At 40.1% G+C, this 17,369-nt stretch overlaps 11 non-coding genes across 11 annotated transcripts; all 11 read right to left on the reverse strand.

Annotated features, from left to right (window-relative positions):
* Positions 1-90: 90 nt before the first annotated feature.
* Positions 91-164, reverse strand: TRNAT-AGU (transfer RNA threonine (anticodon AGU)). Its single transcript has one exon. It is a non-coding gene; the product is annotated as a tRNA-Thr (tRNA).
* A 7,366-nt stretch (positions 165-7,530) lies between these two features.
* On the reverse strand, positions 7,531-7,603 carry TRNAT-CGU (transfer RNA threonine (anticodon CGU)). Its single transcript has one exon. It is a non-coding gene; the product is annotated as a tRNA-Thr (tRNA).
* Positions 7,604-8,043: 440 nt separating this feature from the next.
* TRNAP-AGG (transfer RNA proline (anticodon AGG)) lies at positions 8,044-8,117 on the reverse strand. Its single transcript has one exon. It is a non-coding gene; the product is annotated as a tRNA-Pro (tRNA).
* Positions 8,118-9,063: 946 nt separating this feature from the next.
* Positions 9,064-9,137, reverse strand: TRNAT-UGU (transfer RNA threonine (anticodon UGU)). Its single transcript has one exon. It is a non-coding gene; the product is annotated as a tRNA-Thr (tRNA).
* Positions 9,138-9,552: 415 nt separating this feature from the next.
* Positions 9,553-9,625, reverse strand: TRNAT-CGU (transfer RNA threonine (anticodon CGU)). Its single transcript has one exon. It is a non-coding gene; the product is annotated as a tRNA-Thr (tRNA).
* A 1,159-nt stretch (positions 9,626-10,784) lies between these two features.
* Positions 10,785-10,857, reverse strand: TRNAT-CGU (transfer RNA threonine (anticodon CGU)). The gene has a single exon. It is a non-coding gene; the product is annotated as a tRNA-Thr (tRNA).
* Positions 10,858-12,017: 1,160 nt separating this feature from the next.
* TRNAT-CGU (transfer RNA threonine (anticodon CGU)) lies at positions 12,018-12,090 on the reverse strand. The gene has a single exon. It is a non-coding gene; the product is annotated as a tRNA-Thr (tRNA).
* A 438-nt stretch (positions 12,091-12,528) lies between these two features.
* On the reverse strand, positions 12,529-12,602 carry TRNAP-AGG (transfer RNA proline (anticodon AGG)). Its single transcript has one exon. It is a non-coding gene; the product is annotated as a tRNA-Pro (tRNA).
* A 1,455-nt stretch (positions 12,603-14,057) lies between these two features.
* Positions 14,058-14,130, reverse strand: TRNAT-CGU (transfer RNA threonine (anticodon CGU)). Its single transcript has one exon. It is a non-coding gene; the product is annotated as a tRNA-Thr (tRNA).
* Positions 14,131-14,567: 437 nt separating this feature from the next.
* On the reverse strand, positions 14,568-14,641 carry TRNAT-AGU (transfer RNA threonine (anticodon AGU)). The gene has a single exon. It is a non-coding gene; the product is annotated as a tRNA-Thr (tRNA).
* A 2,473-nt stretch (positions 14,642-17,114) lies between these two features.
* TRNAT-CGU (transfer RNA threonine (anticodon CGU)) lies at positions 17,115-17,187 on the reverse strand. Its single transcript has one exon. It is a non-coding gene; the product is annotated as a tRNA-Thr (tRNA).
* Positions 17,188-17,369: the final 182 nt, after the last annotated feature.

Below are 17,369 nucleotides of genomic sequence, written 5' to 3' on the forward strand. Positions count from 1 at the left end.
TCAGTAAGATGAATCAGACTTTTATATTTTAATTGTATCGGAATAAGACCTAATGAAAATGATTTGTTATATATTACAATGAGAAAAGCAAGGCGCTGCTGAGATTTGAACTCAGGATTTCCTGTTTACTAGACAGGCGCTTTAACCAGCTAAGCCACAGCACCCACTTGATTCTTAAATTTGAAACACTTTTCTTTATGGTGTTCAAGAGAATATTGCTTTTTCACTTTCATATTCTTTTCTAAGTTCACACACTTCTCTACTCAAACACTTAAGATGAATGAAGACTCTTCACTTATTCAAAAACACCTCTCTAATTTGAAGTTTACCCTATTCATATCATTTTAAAATATTCCTTGCTGAAGAATGGATTTGTTGAATTCCACAATAGAGTGATCATATGGCTGAGATACCCGCCACCCCCTCTCGACGCAATCCCCAAGGATGGGAAACAGAAACGGTTCTGAACTTTTGGAAGGCGGGAGGGAGTGACCCTCCCGGCCGTATTTATTAAAATATGAAACAAAATCAAAACATTAAAATAACAGTTTCATATTATGTACAATTTCATTTCCACATTACGATGTTTGGCTAACCTTAACATATTTCTAATACAAAGGTTCTCCTAGCCGAACTAACATCCTACAAAACATTTAACTTGAAATTGTACATCCTAACGTTAAGGGCCAACGGCAAGGTCGTAACCGGTGTCAGATCCCTAAACCAGAATTACCCCCCCCACTTGGGAGGGGCGACCGCACAGAGGCTGTACCTCAAATGCATCTACCAATTTCCCTTGACTTGACGGGGGCCCCAATGAACTCAACGCCATTTAAAGGTCGTCCGAGGACTCGTGTGAGGTGTCTAGAAGGTAGCGTAAACCCCCTCCCCACCCCACACAACTTACCACATCTGCCGTCGCAGGTGTCCTGGCCCCGGGAAATTCCCCAGGAGGGGCCCGTAGCCCCTCCTATCAAGGAAGGGGCCTTGACCGCCTTTCCTTTTCTTTCGGCGGCCCATCCTTAGAAGGGACCGCCTCCCCGTTGAGGGGCCAATGGCCACCTCCCCCGGGCGCTCCCATCCGTAATGGGTGACGCCCCCCCATAGGGATCTTCCAATTACTGCTCACCGATCATGACCTTACCGCCCGACCAAAATAAATACGACAATTAACTAAATTACTAAAGTAAAAAGACAACCATAACTACTTCACGTATGATTACTGATCAACACTAGTGCAAAACTTTATTCGAAAAACATACTCTAAATGATCATTCTCTTTATTGCATATACAAATGACACGTCAATCATCACAACCTGTAAGAAATAGAGTTACCACATCAAAACTTTATTTAAAAAACCACTTGCTGTCTTCAGGGGCTGGTGGGTGGGTCAAAATTGGCTCTTCGTTCCGTCTCGAGCTCACGTGCAGCGGGGAGGTGCAGCTTCAGAGCACAGGAACAAGAGGATGCTTTCTTGGCTTGTTGCTCCTTTTATCCGTCTTCGGGCGGGCGTAAACCCGCCTCCGCCTGCCTCCGGGGGCGTGGCCGGCGGCGTCAGCGTCTAGGACAACCCACTCCAGGGCGGGAAAAGGCGCGCCCCGGCTACGCCGCTTCGGGCATACCAGCCGAGACTCGCCTCCCGCCCAAGATGGCCTCCCGGGGGGATCGGGGTACTCCACCATACGTTCGGGGGCACCGAGTGGTCGCCCCTTTCCATATGGCTGAGATACCCGCCACCCCCTCTCGACGCAATCCCCAAGGATGGGAAACAGAAACGGTTCTGAACTTTTGGAAGGCGGGAGGGAGTGACCCTCCCGGCCGTATTTATTAAAATATGAAACAAAATCAAAACATTAAAATAACAGTTTCATATTATGTACAATTTCATTTCCACATTACGATGTTTGGCTAACCTTAACATATTTCTAATACAAAGGTTCTCCTAGCCGAACTAACATCCTACAAAACATTTAACTTAAAATTGTACATCCTAACGTTAAGGGCCAACGGCAAGGTCGTAACCGGTGTCAGATCCCTAAACCAGAATTACCCCCCCCACTTGGGAGGGGCGACCGCACAGAGGCTGTACCTCAAATGCATCTACCAATTTCCCTTGACTTGACGGGGGCCCCAATGAACTCGACGCCATTTAAAGGTCGTCCGAGGACTCGTGTGAGGTGTCTAGAAGGTAGCGTAAACCCCCTCCCCACCCCACACAACTTACCACATCTGCCGTCGCAGGTGTCCTGGCCCCGGGAAATTCCCCAGGAGGGGCCCGTAGCCCCTCCTATCAAGGAAGGGGCCTTGACCGCCTTTCCTTTTCTTTCGGCGGCCCATCCTTAGAAGGGACCGCCTCCCCATTGAGGGGCCAATGGCCACCTCCCCCGGGCGCTCCCATCCGTAATGGGTGACGCCCCCCCATAGGGATCTTCCAATTACTGCTCACCGATCATGACCTTACCGCCACAGGCCGGATAGTTGACCGGCTATCCGGACCCCCCACAACAACTCCTGCCTAAAGGTCATGTTTCAAACTCTTTAGCCAAGCTATGAGGTCTCCTATGAGTAACTCATTCCCCACCCGAGACAAATGGACCCCATCTCCCAAATACATACTGTCCCCCTTGATACAACCATGCGGAATAGAATGCAGTGCCCTTGAACGAAACAATCTACCCAACTTGTTATTTACTTTCTTCACTGAGTGATTCAGAGCAGAAACCGAAATCGCCCCCCGCCACACTTTTCGTGGAATCATATGGGACCATGCAATTGTGCACCCTGGAACTCTTCTCGCCAACCAACTTACAGTGGAAAGCATTGCCTCGAGAAGCAGTCGTCTACCAGTGGTCACCAAATCATTAACCCCAAGATGGACTATGATTATAGACGGCGGTGACCTTGTCCGCCCTAACAAACCCTCGAAAAAGGATTGAAACTGGTCAATACAGAGCCCGCCCCTTCCATAGAAGGTCACCCTGTACCCGTATTCCCCAGCCATGTGAATCATGTCACTTGCTTCGAATACGTCCGCGGCACGCCTCACGTATGAGTGGCCCACGACCCACACCACTTTTTCCGCAGCCGGTGATGTCTGACCGGTGGTTCCCAGGTGTCGGGTCGACTGCTCAGTCCGCCCCGCCTCGTAAGCTTGCGAAACTGTAAACCAAACAAAAACAAGAAGCGTGAGAACATGATTGCCGCTTCACAACATGTGCAACCACACATACCTCTTGTAACAATTCGAGGACCAACGCCCCAAACGTTTCACTTTTTCCACACTCAGACCCCTGGCTGTAGCTTCAGTAGCAGCCCCTATCCGAAAGGAATGGGTCCCAAACTCGCCAGGGTTCAAACCCGCAGCCGAAATTGACATTGAAAGCACCCGCTGGAACTGAAACCTCGTCAGTGGGGTGGCGTCAGAGTGTCTCAACAAGGTCCCCCCCCATGATGCCACCCTCTGCGCTAAATATTCCTCTACGCAAACAACAGGGCACATGGGAGATCCGGGAATCCTATGTATGACTATGCAGTCCCCAATCGCACCCTGATCGGCCTTGGACCTGACAAACGAGACAGTCATCCTCTCCATCTTAACCTGAATGTGCTCTCGGCACAGTCCCCCCACCGTATCCTGCTTGTTCTTTGCCACCAGTTCGCTTACCCGCATAGCCCCATGGAATGCTAACGCAAAAGCGGCTCGGAATAACACTGTTTCATACTGGGATGAACACGTCGCAGGGAGTACGGAAAATAACAGGGCCAACCTATCCAGACCTATCGGGTGTCTCTCATCTACTCTGCGACCCTCAAGGCGTTGCCACCCACGTAGCGCTTTCTGCACCACGAAAGACGCTGTCGGGTCCTGGATCCCATGAGCCTTCGCCATAAAGGAAATGGCGGCCCGATGCCTCTGGGCCGTAGCTACTGATTTGCCTGCCTGATGTAAGGACAGCAAAAATTTTACGACAAACTCTTCCTGGCCCCAAAGCTCCTCCCTAGCAGAACCCAAAAAGGACCAATAGGAACGAAACGCCCCTTCATATGCCTTCCTTGTCCTGGGTGCTAAACTCTCTCCCACGAGGTTTTGTAGTTCGGGGCACCGAGAGACCAGAGAGCTTCGGGAAAGGGTGCCGCCACCGGGTCCGCTGTGGGCAGAAAACCCCAGAAGGCCTGCATACGGAAACGAGAAAGCGCATCAGCCGCTTGGTTCAGCACCCCTGGGACATGTCGCGCCCTAAAGAGCACATTCAACTGCATACACAACAATACAATTTCTTTAAGCAGTCTTAGAATCCATTTACAACGTGCTGCCTGACTATTGATACACTCAACCACGGTCATGTTATCAGACCAGAACACCACAGAGTGATCTCGGAACCCCTCAGGCCATGTTTTCAGGGCCACCAAAATAGGGAAGAGCTCGAGGAAAGCAATGTTACTTGTCAGCCCGCACTCGTGCCACCATGACGGCCATTTCTGAGCCGACCATTGCGTACCGAATATGGCGCCAAAACCTACACTCCCCGCCGAATCTGTCCACAGCCCCAGCTCCTCGGAGGACACCGCCGGCTTGTTCCAGACAACTCGACCATTGAAATCTGCCAGGAATGCCAACCAAATGCGCATGTCCTGGCGAATCTCTGCCGAGAGCCTCGTGCGGTGATGTCCCTCCTTAAGGCCGACCATGGCTTGTGCAATCGAGCGGGAAAAGGGGCGGGCCATTGGGATTACTCTAAGGGCAAAATTCAACTGGCCCACCGTTTGTTGCAATTGATGCAGGTTTACCTTAGTCTCTCGAATACATGTTTCAAGGGATGCCCTGAATTTCAACACCTTCTCTTTGGGCAACCGAAAACAACCTTCCTCCGAGTCGAGCTCGATCCCCAGAAACTCGAGTGAAGTCGAGGGACCCACAGTCTTACCTGGTGCCAATGGCACGCCAAAGTGATTCATTAAGACACAAAACTCTTTTAAAGCCTGTCCACATTCCGGATCCCCGGCTGCCCCCAGGAACAGAAAGTCATCGAGATAATGCATCACATGCTGAAAACCCGTCTTTCTTGTGAATACCCATTGCAAAAAACAACTGAACTTTTCAAAATAAGCACAAGATATGGAGCAACCCATTGGCATACATTTATCCATGTAATAGCGACCCTGAAACATGAAACCAAGGAGACGCTGATCGTCTGGGTGTACCGGGAGCAACCGGAACGCTGACTCGATGTCCGATTTGGCCATCAGCGCTCCGGGCCCCAGGCGATTCAACATGGCGACGGCCTCATCGAAAGATGCGTACCGCACCGAACACACTTCCGGGTCTATCGCATCATTCACGGAAAGACCTCATGGGGCTGACAAATTATGTATTAGCCTAAACTCACCCGGGTCCTTCTTGGGGACCACCCCTAAGGGGGAACAAACAAAGTTAGCAACCGGTGGTAACTCGAATGGACCGGCAACCCGCCCTCGAGTCACCTCTTTCCCAATCTTTATCTGTACCACCGCCGTATGCTGCAGGACCGACAGTTGGTTCTTACAACTTGTTTTACCCTGAAAATCCCCCACCGGAATGCGGAAACCATACGAAAACCCGTCTCGCAACACCCCAGCGGAGACATGATCCGGGTATTAGTTGAGCCAGGGAATCATTGCCATGGTATCAACCGGGGTAGGTAAAGGCGCCCCACGGACTATTTCAGACCTGTTTGGCGCTTCCCCTACCACCGTTATCACCCGTTTTGGCTCTGCACATGGTCTCGGGATGAGAGGACTGTCCACACCCCCCACATTCGTGTCTAAACTTGCATGACCCCTGAGGCCTTGTACATTTTCCCCTGTTAAAATTCCAACAAATCCCCTTTTTACCTGCGTTGCCACTCGACTTCGAGTGATGCTCGTTACCTGCACCCGTCCGAAAGGGTGTCCCAGAGGTTTGGCGGGAAGACTCACCCCCGAAACCCCCCGACAATGGTACCTTTAACATGCCTGAATTCTCCATTTTTTGCCAAGAAATGGAGTCATAACAATCCCAAGTTAGGGCTGGGTCGTGCTCCTTAGCCTTCCTAAAAATATTGTCATAACAAAACCACTGATTGCCCTCGTACGCTAGAGAATATTCCATGATACGTGTCTGATAAATAGGTAATTCCGTCAACAACTCAGGCCTTCGCTCACCCATAATGGAGGTGAAAATGCCAAACGCTCTGCCCCAAGTACCTATGTTCTCGTTGACCTTAAATGCGGCCATTTTTGCGCGCCAAACACTCGGATGCATAAGCTCTTTTTGGCCCTTCACATGCTCGATCTCGTAATGATCAGTAAGCAAAGAAAACATATTCACATACTTATCAGCCCAAATCTTTTCCTTAATTTCGAGTGGAACATGCTGGGCCACTTTCTCCCTTCGTGAGGGTACAGACCCCTCCCCCGCAATCGGCAGTAGCCGCTTACCTGAACTAGGTGCTGTACTTGCTGCCGAACTCGCGCCTGCTGCAATCTCAGCCACCGGAACATGTGGGGGAACAGAAGATGGTGCCTTCGCAGCCTCTCTAGATTCCCGCAATTGTCTCATTACTGCCCTGGCGTCGTCCGCCGTGGTGCCCTCACTATCTTTTCCCAACCACGCTGCCAGTTGTACAGCCAACTCGGGAGGCATATCTTCCCCGTTCACGGGGGTGACTACCACGGGGATCGGATGCCCCTCCTTCGGAACCGGGATTGGCTCCTCTATCGGTGTATCGGGAACTGGGGCCTCCTCCCCAGGTGCCCCCCTCTTGGACCTCTTGCCTCTCCCGCTAGGGACAACTCCCGGCAATGCTGGTCCGACGATTCGCTTCGGGCCTCCCTCACCGTTCTTTACCGCCATCTGTTTCTTCAACTCGGCTACCTCCTTCACGAGCATGCGGAGCATCTGATCGGTACCGACCCGCTTTCCGACCTTCTTGCCCGGCATTCTCCAACGAAGATATCTGTAAAACAAGAACAAAATTACAACGCTCAAAATTGGCTCTTCGTTCCGTCTCGAGCTCACGTGCAGCGGGGAGGTGCAGCTTCAGAGCACAGGAACAAGAGGATGCTTTCTTGGCTTGTTGCTCCTTTTATCCGTCTTCGGGCGGGCGTAAACCCGCCTCCGCCTGCCTCCGGGGGCGTGGCCGGCGGCATCAGCGTCTAGGACAACCCACTCCAGGGCGGGAAAAGGCGCGCCCCGGCTACGCCGCTTCGGGCATACCAGCCGAGACTCGCCTCCCGCCCAAGATGGTCTCCCGGGGGGATCGGGGTACTCCACCATACGTTCGGGGGGACCGAGTGGTCGCCCCTTTCCATTCACCTCTATCTTGTTCTTTGTCATTTTCTTTTCCCTATTTCAGTCAATGCATTCCTACAAAAATCTTCACAATACCAAGCATTTTATTTCATTTTTAAGATAACTTATTCTAAAGTTCATAGAACCAGATGTTTATTCTTAAATTGTATTCAACATTTGTTTGATGAAAATTATTCGGAAAGCATGGAGAAAAGAGTTAGGTGCTGTTGAGATTTGAACTCAGGATTTCCTGTTTACGAGACAGGCGCTTTAACCACTAAGCCACAGCACCAACGTTAATAGTAAGAAATGCATACATAATTTATTGTTGATGAGGAAAATGTGTTTCCTGCTATAAATTCTTCTTACTATTGTATTGTAATCTTAAACACGAAAACATACTCAATCACTACGCAAGTATTAATATGTTTTAATAAACAGGTACTCTTATAAAACTCAATTTCATTTCTTGAATTCTTTAAAAAAAAAAATCATGAAGGTATTAATATTGCTCAAATCTAGGTAGAAATTTCATCTACGTCTTTCTCATAGATATGTATTTTTTTTATTTGGCAATAACAGTATTCATTCTATAATCTTGAAAATACTTGTGTTTTTATAAGGTTTAAGATGATCTGTTCAACAGTAAGATGAATCAGACTTTTATATTTTAATTGTATCGGAATAAGACCTAATGAAAATGATTTGTTATATATTACAATGAGAAAAGCAAGGCACAGCTGAGAGTTGAACTCAGGATCTCCTGTATCCTAGACAGGCGTTTTAACCAGCTAAGCCACAGCACCCACTTGATTCTTAGTTCTGAAAACTTTTTCTTTATGGTGTTCAAGAGAATAATGCTTTTTCACTTTCATATTCTTTTCTAAGTTCACACACTTCTCTACTCATAAACTTAAGATGAATGAAGACTCTTCACTTATTCAAAAACACCTCTCTAATTTGAAGTTTACCCTATTCATATCATTTTAAAATATACCTTGCTGAAGAATGGATTAGTTGAATTCAACAATAGAGTGATCATTCACCTCTATCTTGTTCTTTGTCATTTTCTTTTTCCTATTTCAATCAATGCATTCCTACAAAAATCTTCACAATACCAAGTATTTTATTTAATTTTTAATATAACTTATTCTAAAGTTCATAGAACCAGATGTTTATACCTAAATTGTATTCAACACTTGTTTGATGAAAATTATTCGGAAAGCATGAAGAAAACAGTTAAATACTGCTGAGATTTGAACTCAGGATTTCCTGTTTACGAGATAGGAGCTTTAACCACTTAGCCACAGCACCAACGGTAATAGTAAAAAATGCATAAATAATTTATTGTTGATGATGAAAATGTGTTTTCTGCTATAAATTCTTCTTTATATGTATTGTAATCTTAAACACGAAAAGATACTCAAACACTTCGCAAGGATTCATATGTTTTAATAAACAGGTACTCATATAAAACCCAATTTCATTTCTTGAATTCTTTACAATTTTTTTTCATGAAGGTAATAATATTGCTCCTATCTTGGTAGACATTTCATCTACGTCTTTCTTATAGATATGTACTTTTTTTCATTTTGCAATAACAGTATTCATTCTATAATCTTGAAAATACCTGGGTTTTTATAAGGTTAAAGGTGATCTGTTCAACAGTAAGATGAATCAGACTTTTATATTTTAATTGTATCGGAATAAGACCTAATGAAAATGATTTGTTATATAACAATGAGAAAAGCAAGGCACTGCTGAGAGATGAACTCAGGATCTCCTGTTTACAAGACAGGTGCTTTAACCAGCTAAGCCACAGCACCCACTTGATTCTTAAATTTGAAACACTTTTCTTTATGGTTTTCAAGAGAATATTGCTTTTTCACTTTCATATTCTTTTCTAAGTTCACACACTTCTCTACTCAAACACTTAATATGAATGAAGACTCTTCACTTATTCAAAAACACCTCTCTAATTTGAAGTTTACCCTATTCATATCATTTTAAAATATACCTTGCTGAAGAATGGATTAGTTGAATTCAACAATAGAGTGATCATTCACCTCTATCTTGTTCTTTGTCATTTTCTTTTCCCTACAAAAATCTTCACAATACCAAGCATTTTATTTAATTTTTAAGATAACTTATTCTAAAGTTCATAGAACCAGATGTTTATTCTTAAATTGTATTCAACATTTGTTTGATGAAAATTATTCGGAAAGCATGGAGAAAACATTTAGGTGCTGCTGAGATTTGAACTCAGGATTTCCTGTTTACGAGACAGGCGCTTTAACCACTAAGCCACAGCACCAACGTTAATAGTAAGAAATGCATACATAATTTATTGTTGATGATGAAAATGTGTTTCCTGCTATAAATTCTTCTTTATATGTATTGTAATCTTAAACAGGAAAACATACTCAATCACTACGCAAGTATTAATATGTTTTAATAAACAGGTACTCTTATAAAACCCAATTTCATTTCTTGAATTCTTTACAATTTTTTTTCATGAAGGTAATAATATTGCTCCAATCTAGGTAGAACTCAGGATTTCCTGTTTACTAGACAGGCGCTTTAACCAGCTAAGCCACAGCACCCACTTGATTCTTAAATTTGAAACACTTTTCTTTATGGTGTTCAAGAGAATATTGCTTTTTCACTTTCATATTCTTTTCTAATTTCTAATTTAATTTCTAATTTAAAATACTTGTAGAGCGCAGCGTACACCTTGCGGTTTCTTGGCGCTGGGGGGATCGGCAACTGAGATGAAGAGGGACCAGGGAGAGATGAAAAAAATATTGAGGGAGTTTTTAAGTGGGGAAAGCCTGACTGAAAAGAAACGTTTTCAGTTCTCTGCGAAAAGGGAGATACTGAGTAGCAGAGCGGAGGTGGTCAGGGAGTGAGTTCCAGAAGGTTGGGGCTAGGGTGGAGAAATTAGCCCCGCCCCACTTTTTGCGAGTGAAGCGAGGGATCTGGAGGAGGGACCTGGAGGAAGACCGAAGTTCTCTTGCAGGTACATAGGACTTGATTAGTGAGGAGATGAAGGCAGGGGCAGAGCCCTGACGGGCCTGGAAAACCATGCACCCGATCTTAAATAGAGCCCGTTCCTTTAAGTTCACACACTTCTCTACTCAAACACTTAAGATGAATGAAGACTCTTCACTTATTCAAAAACACCTCTCTAATTTGAAGTTTACCCTATTCATATCATTTTAAAATATTCCTTGCTGAAGAATGGATTTGTTGAATTCCACAATAGAGTGATCATTCACCTCTATCTTGTTCTTTGTCATTTTCTTTTCCCTATTTCAGTCAATGCATTCCTACAAAAATCTTCACAATACCAAGCATTTTATTTAATTTTTAAGATAACTTATTCTAAAGTTCATAGAACCAGATGTTTATTCTTAAATTGTATTCAACATTTGTTTGATGAAAATTATTCGGAAAGCATGGAGAAAACATTTAGGTGCTGCTGAGATTTGAACTCAGGATTTCCTATTTACGAGACAGGCGCTTTAACCACTAAGCCACAGCACCAACGTTAATAGTAAGAAATGCATACATAATTTATTGTTGATGATGAAAATGTGTTTCCTGCTATAAATTCTTCTTTATATGTATTGTAATCTTAAACAGGAAAACATACTCAATCACTACGCAAGTATTAATATGTTTTAATAAACAGGTACTCTTATAAAACCCAATTTCATTTCTTGAATTCTTTACAATTTTTTTTCATGAAGGTAATAATATTGCTCCAATCTAGGTAGAACTCAGGATTTCCTGTTTACTAGACAGGCGCTTTAACCAGCTAAGCCACAGCACCCACTTGATTCTTAAATTTGAAACACTTTTCTTTATGGTGTTCAAGAGAATATTGCTTTTTCACTTTCATATTCTTTTCTAATTTCTAATTTAATTTCTAATTTAAAATACTTGTAGAGCGCAGCGTACACCTTGCGGTTTCTTGGCGCTGGGGGGATCGGCAACTGAGATGAAGAGGGACCAGGGAGAGATGAAAAAAAATATTGAGGGAGTTTTTAAGTGGGGAAAGCCTGACTGAAAAGAAACGTTTTCAGTTCTCTGCGAAAAGGGAGATACTGAGTAGCAGAGCGGAGGTGGTCAGGGAGTGAGTTCCAGAAGGTTGGGGCTAGGGTGGAGAAATTAGCCCCGCCCCACTTTTTGCGAGTGAAGCGAGGGATCTGGAGGAGGGACCTGGAGGAAGACCGAAGTTCTCTTGCAGGTACATAGGACTTGATTAGTGAGGAGATGAAGGCAGGGGCAGAGCCCTGACGGGCCTGGAAAACCATGCACCCGATCTTAAATAGAGCCCGTTCCTTTAAGTTCACACACTTCTCTACTCAAACACTTAAGATGAATGAAGACTCTTCACTTATTCAAAAACACCTCTCTAATTTGAAGTTTACCCTATTCATATCATTTTAAAATATTCCTTGCTGAAGAATGGATTTGTTGAATTCCACAATAGAGTGATCATTCACCTCTATCTTGTTCTTTGTCATTTTCTTTTCCCTATTTCAGTCAATGCATTCCTACAAAAATCTTCACAATACCAAGCATTTTATTTCATTTTTAAGATAACTTATTCTAAAGTTCATAGAACCAGATGTTTATTCTTAAATTGTATTCAACATTTGTTTGATGAAAATTATTCGGAAAGCATGGAGAAAAGAGTTAGGTGCTGTTGAGATTTGAACTCAGGATTTCCTGTTTACGAGACAGGCGCTTTAACCACTAAGCCACAGCACCAACGTTAATAGTAAGCAATGCATACATAATTTATTGTTGATGATGAAAATGTGTTTCCTGCTATAAATTCTTCTTTATATGTATTGTAATCTTAAACACAAAAACATACTCAATCACTACGCAAGTATTAATATGTTTTAATAAACAGGTACTCTTATAAAACTCAATTTCATTTCTTGAATTCTTTAAAAAAAAAATCATGAAGGTATTAATATTGCTCAAATCTAGGTAGAAATTTCATCTACGTCTTTCTCATAGATATGTTTGTTTTTTATTTGGCAATAACAGTATTCATTCTATAATCTTGAAAATACTTGTGTTTTTATAAGGTTTAAGATGATCTGTTCAACAGTAAGATGAATCAGACTTTTATATTTTAATTGTATCGGAATAAGACCTAATGAAAATGATTTGTTATATATTACAATGAGAAAAGCAAGGCACAGCTGAGAGTTGAACTCAGGATCTCCTGTATCCTAGACAGGCGTTTTAACCAGCTAAGCCACAGCACCCACTTGATTCTTAATTTTGAAAACTTTTTCTTTATGTTGTTCAAGAGAATAATGCTTTTTCACTTTCATATTCTTTTCTAAGTTCACACACTTCTCTACTCATAAACTTAAGATGAATGAAGACTCTTCACTTATTCAAAAACACCTCTCTAATTTGAAGTTTACCCTATTCATATCATTTTAAAATATACCTTGCTGAAGAATGGATTAGTTAAATTCAACAATAGAGTGATCATTCACCTCTATCTTGTTCTTTGTCATTTTCTTTTCCCTATTTCAATCAATGCATTCCTACAAAGATCTTCACAATACCAAGTATTTTATTTAATTTTTAAGATAACTTATTCTAAAGTTCATAGAACCAGATGTTTATACTTAAATTGTATTCAACACTTGTTTGATGAAAATTATTCGGAAAGCATGAAGAAAACAGTTAAATGCTGCTGAGATTTGAACTCAGGATTTCCTGTATACGAGATAGGAGCTTTAACCACTTAGCCACAGCACCAACGGTAATAGTAAAAAATGCATAAATAATTTATTGTTGATGAAGAAAATGTGTTTTCTGCTATAAATTCTTCTTTATATGTATTGTAATCTTAAACACGAAAAGATACTCAATCACTTCGCAAGGATTCATTTTTTTTAATAAACAGGTACTCTTATAAAACCCAATTTCATTTCTTGAATTCTTTACAATTTTTTTTCATGAAGGTAATAATATTGCTCCAATCTTGGTAGACATTTCATCTACGTCTTTCTCATAGATATGTACTTTTTTTCATTTTGCAATAACAGTATTCATTCTATAATCTTGAAAATACCTGGGTTTTTATAAGGTTAAAGGTGATCTGTTCAACAGTAAGATGAATCAGACTTTTATATTTTAATTGTATCGGAATAAGACCTAATGAAAATGATTTGTTATATAACAATGAGAAAAGCAAGGCACTGCTGAGAGATGAACTCAGGATCTCCTGTTTACTAGACAGGTGCTTTAACCAGCTAAGCCACAGCACCCACTTGATTCTTAAATTTGAAACACTTTTCTTTATGGTTTTCAAGAGAATATTGCTTTTTCACTTTCATATTCTTTTCTAAGTTCAAACACTTCTCTACTCAAACACTTAAGATGAATGAAGACTCTTCACTTATTCAAAAACACCTCTCTAATTTGAAGTTTACCCTATTCATATCATTTTAAAATATACCTTGCTGAAGAATGGATTAGTTGAATTCAACAATAGAGTGAACATTCACCTCTATCTTGTTCTTTGTCATTTTCTTATCCCTATTTCAGTCAATGCATTCCTACAAAAATCTTCACAATACCAAGCATTTTATTTAATTTTTAGGATAACTTATTCTAAAGTTCATAGAACCAGATGTTTATTCTTAAATTGTATTCAACATTTGTTTGATGAAAATTATTCGGAAAGCATGGAGAAAACATTTAGGTGCTGCTGAGATTTGAACTCAGGATTTCCTGTTTACGAGACAGGCACTTTAACCACTAAGCCACAGCACCAACGTTAATAGTAAGAAATGCATACATAATTTATTGTTGATGATGAAAATGTGTTTCCTGCTATAAATTCTTCTTTATATGTATTGTAATCTTAAACACGAAAACATACTCAATCACTACGCAAGTATTAATATGTTTTAATAAACAGGTACTCTTATAAAACCCAATTTAATTTCTTGAATTCTTTACAATTTTTTTCATGAAGGTAATAATATTGCTCCAATCTAGGTAGACATTTCATCTACGTCTTTCTCATAGATATGTACTTTTTTTCATTTTGCAATAACAGTATTCATTCTATAATCTTGAAAATACTTGGGTTTTTATAAGGTTAAAGATGATCTGTTCAACAGTAAGATGAATCGGACTTTTATATTTTAATTGTATCGGAATAAGACCTAATGAAAATGATTTGTTATATAACAATGAGAAAAGCAAGGCGCTGCTGAGATTTGAACTCAGGATCTCCTGTTTACTAGACAGGCGCTTTAACCAGCTAAGCCACAGCACCCACTTGATTCTTCAATTTGAAACACTTTTCTTTATGGTGTTCAAGAGAATATTGCTTTTTTACTTTCATATTCTTTTCTAAGTTCACACACTTCTCTACTCAAACACTTAAGATGAATGAAGACTCTTCACTTATTCAAAAACACCTCTCTAATTTGAAGTTTACCCTATTCATATCATTTTAAAATATACCTTGCTGAAGAATGGATTAGTTGAATTCAACAATAGAGTGAACATTCACCTCTATCTTGTTCTTTGTCATTTTCTTATCCCTATTTCAGTCAATGCATTCCTACAAAAATCTTCACAATACCAAACATTTTAGTTAATTTTTAAGATAACTTATTCTAAAGTTCATAGAACCAGATGTTTATTCTTAAATTGTATTCAACATTTGTTTGATGAAAATTATTCAGAAAGCATGGAGAAAACAGTTAGGTGCTGCTGAGAATTGAACTCTGGATTTCCTGTTTACGAGACAGGCGCTTTAACCACTAAGCCACAGCACCAACGTTAATGGTAAGAAATGCATACATAATTTATTGTTGATGATGAAAATGTGTTTCCTGCTATAAATTCTTCTTTATATGTATTGTAATCTTAAACACGAAAACATACTCAATCACTACGCAAGTATTAATATGTTTTAATAAACAGGTACTCTTATAAAACTCAATTTCATTTCTTGAATCCTTTAAAACAAAAATCATGAAGGTATTAATATTGCTCAAATCTAGGTAGAAATTTCATCTATTTCTTTCTCATAGATATGTATTTTTTTCATTTGGCAATAGCAGTATTCATTCTATAATCTTGAAAATACTTGTGTTTTTATAAGGTTTAAGATGATCTGTTCAACAGTAAGATGAATCAGACTTTTATATTTTAATTGTATCGGAATAAGACCTAATAAAAATGATTTGTTATATAACAATGAGAAAAGCAATTCACTGCTGAGAGTTGAACTCAGGATCTCCTGTTTACTAGACAGGCGTTTTAACCAGCTAAGCCACAGCACCCACTTGATTCTTAATTTTGAAAACTTTTTCTTTATGGTGTTCAAGAGAATAATGCTTTTTCACTTTCATATTCTTTTCTAAGTTCACACACTTCTCTACTCATAAACTTAATATGAATGAAGACTCTTCACTTATTCAAAAACACCTCTCTAATTTGAAGTTTACCCTATTCATATCATTTTAAAATATACCTTGCTGAAGTATGGATTAGTTGAATTCAACAATAGAGTGATCATTCACCTCTATCTTGTTCTTTGTCATTTTCTTTTCCCTATTTCAATCAATGCATTCCTACAAAAATCTTCACAATACCAAGTATTTTATTTAATTTTTAAGATAACTTATTCTAAAGTTCATAGAACCAGATGTTTATACTTAAATTGTATTCAACACTTGTTTGATGAAAATTATTCGGAAAGCATGAAGAAAACAGTTAAATGCTACTGAGATTTGAACTCAGGATTTCCTGTTTACGAGATAGGAGCTTTAACCACTTAGCCACAGCACCAACGGTAATAGTAAAAAATGCATAAATAATTTATTGTTGATGATGAAAATGTGTTTTCTGCTATAAATTCTTCTTTATATGTATTGTAATATTAAACACGAAAAGATACTCAATCACTTCACAAGGATTCATATGTTTTAATAAACAGGTACTCTTATAAAACCCAATTTCATTTCTTGAATTCTTTACAATTTTTTTTCATGAAGGTAATAATATTGCTCCAATCTTGGTAGACATTTCATCTACGTCTTTCTCATAGATATGTACTTTTTTTCATTTTGCAATAACAGTATTCATTCTATAATCTTGAAAATACCTGGGTTTTTATAAGGTTAAAGGTGATCTGTTCAACAGTAATATGAATCAGACTTTTACATTTTAATTGTATCGGAATAAGACCTAATGAAAATGATTTGTTATATAACAATGAGAAAAGCAAGGCACTGCTGAGAGATGAACTCAGGATCTCCTGTTTACTAGACAGGTGCTTTAACCAGCTAAGCCACAGCACCCACTTGATTCTTCAATTTGAAACACTTTTCTTTATGGTTTTCAAGAGAATATTGCTTTTTCACTTTCATATTCTTTTCTAAGTTCACACACTTCTCTACTCAAACACTTAAGATGAATGAAGACTCTTCACTTATTCAAAAACACCTCTCTAATTTGAAGTTTACCCTATTCATATCATTTTAAAATATACCTTGCTGAAGAATGGATTAGTTGAATTCAACAATAGAGTGAACATTCACCTCTATCTTGTTCTTTGTCATTTTCTTTTCCCTATTTCAGTCAATGCATTCCTACAAAAATCTTCACAATACCAAGCATTTTATTTAATGTTTAAGATAACTTATTCTAAAGTTCATAGAACCAGATGTTTATTCTTAAATTGTATTCAACATTTGTTTGATGAAAATTATTCGGAAAGCATGGAGAAAACATTTAGGTGCTGCTGAGATTTGAACTCAGGATTTCCTGTTTACGAGACAGGCGCTTTAACCACTAAGCCACAGCACCAACGTTAATAGTAAGAAATGCATACATAATTTATTGTTGATGATGAAAATGTGTTTCCTGCTATAAATTCTTCTTTATATGTATTGTAATCTTAAACACGAAAACATACTCAATCACTACGCAAGTATTAATATGTTTTAATAAACAGGTACTCTTATAAAATCCAATTTCATTTCTTGAAT

Source organism: Lissotriton vulgaris, chromosome 12 (assembly GCF_964263255.1).
Source record: "Lissotriton vulgaris chromosome 12, aLisVul1.2, whole genome shotgun sequence".
NCBI classification, from domain to species: Eukaryota; Metazoa; Chordata; class Amphibia; order Caudata; family Salamandridae; genus Lissotriton; species Lissotriton vulgaris.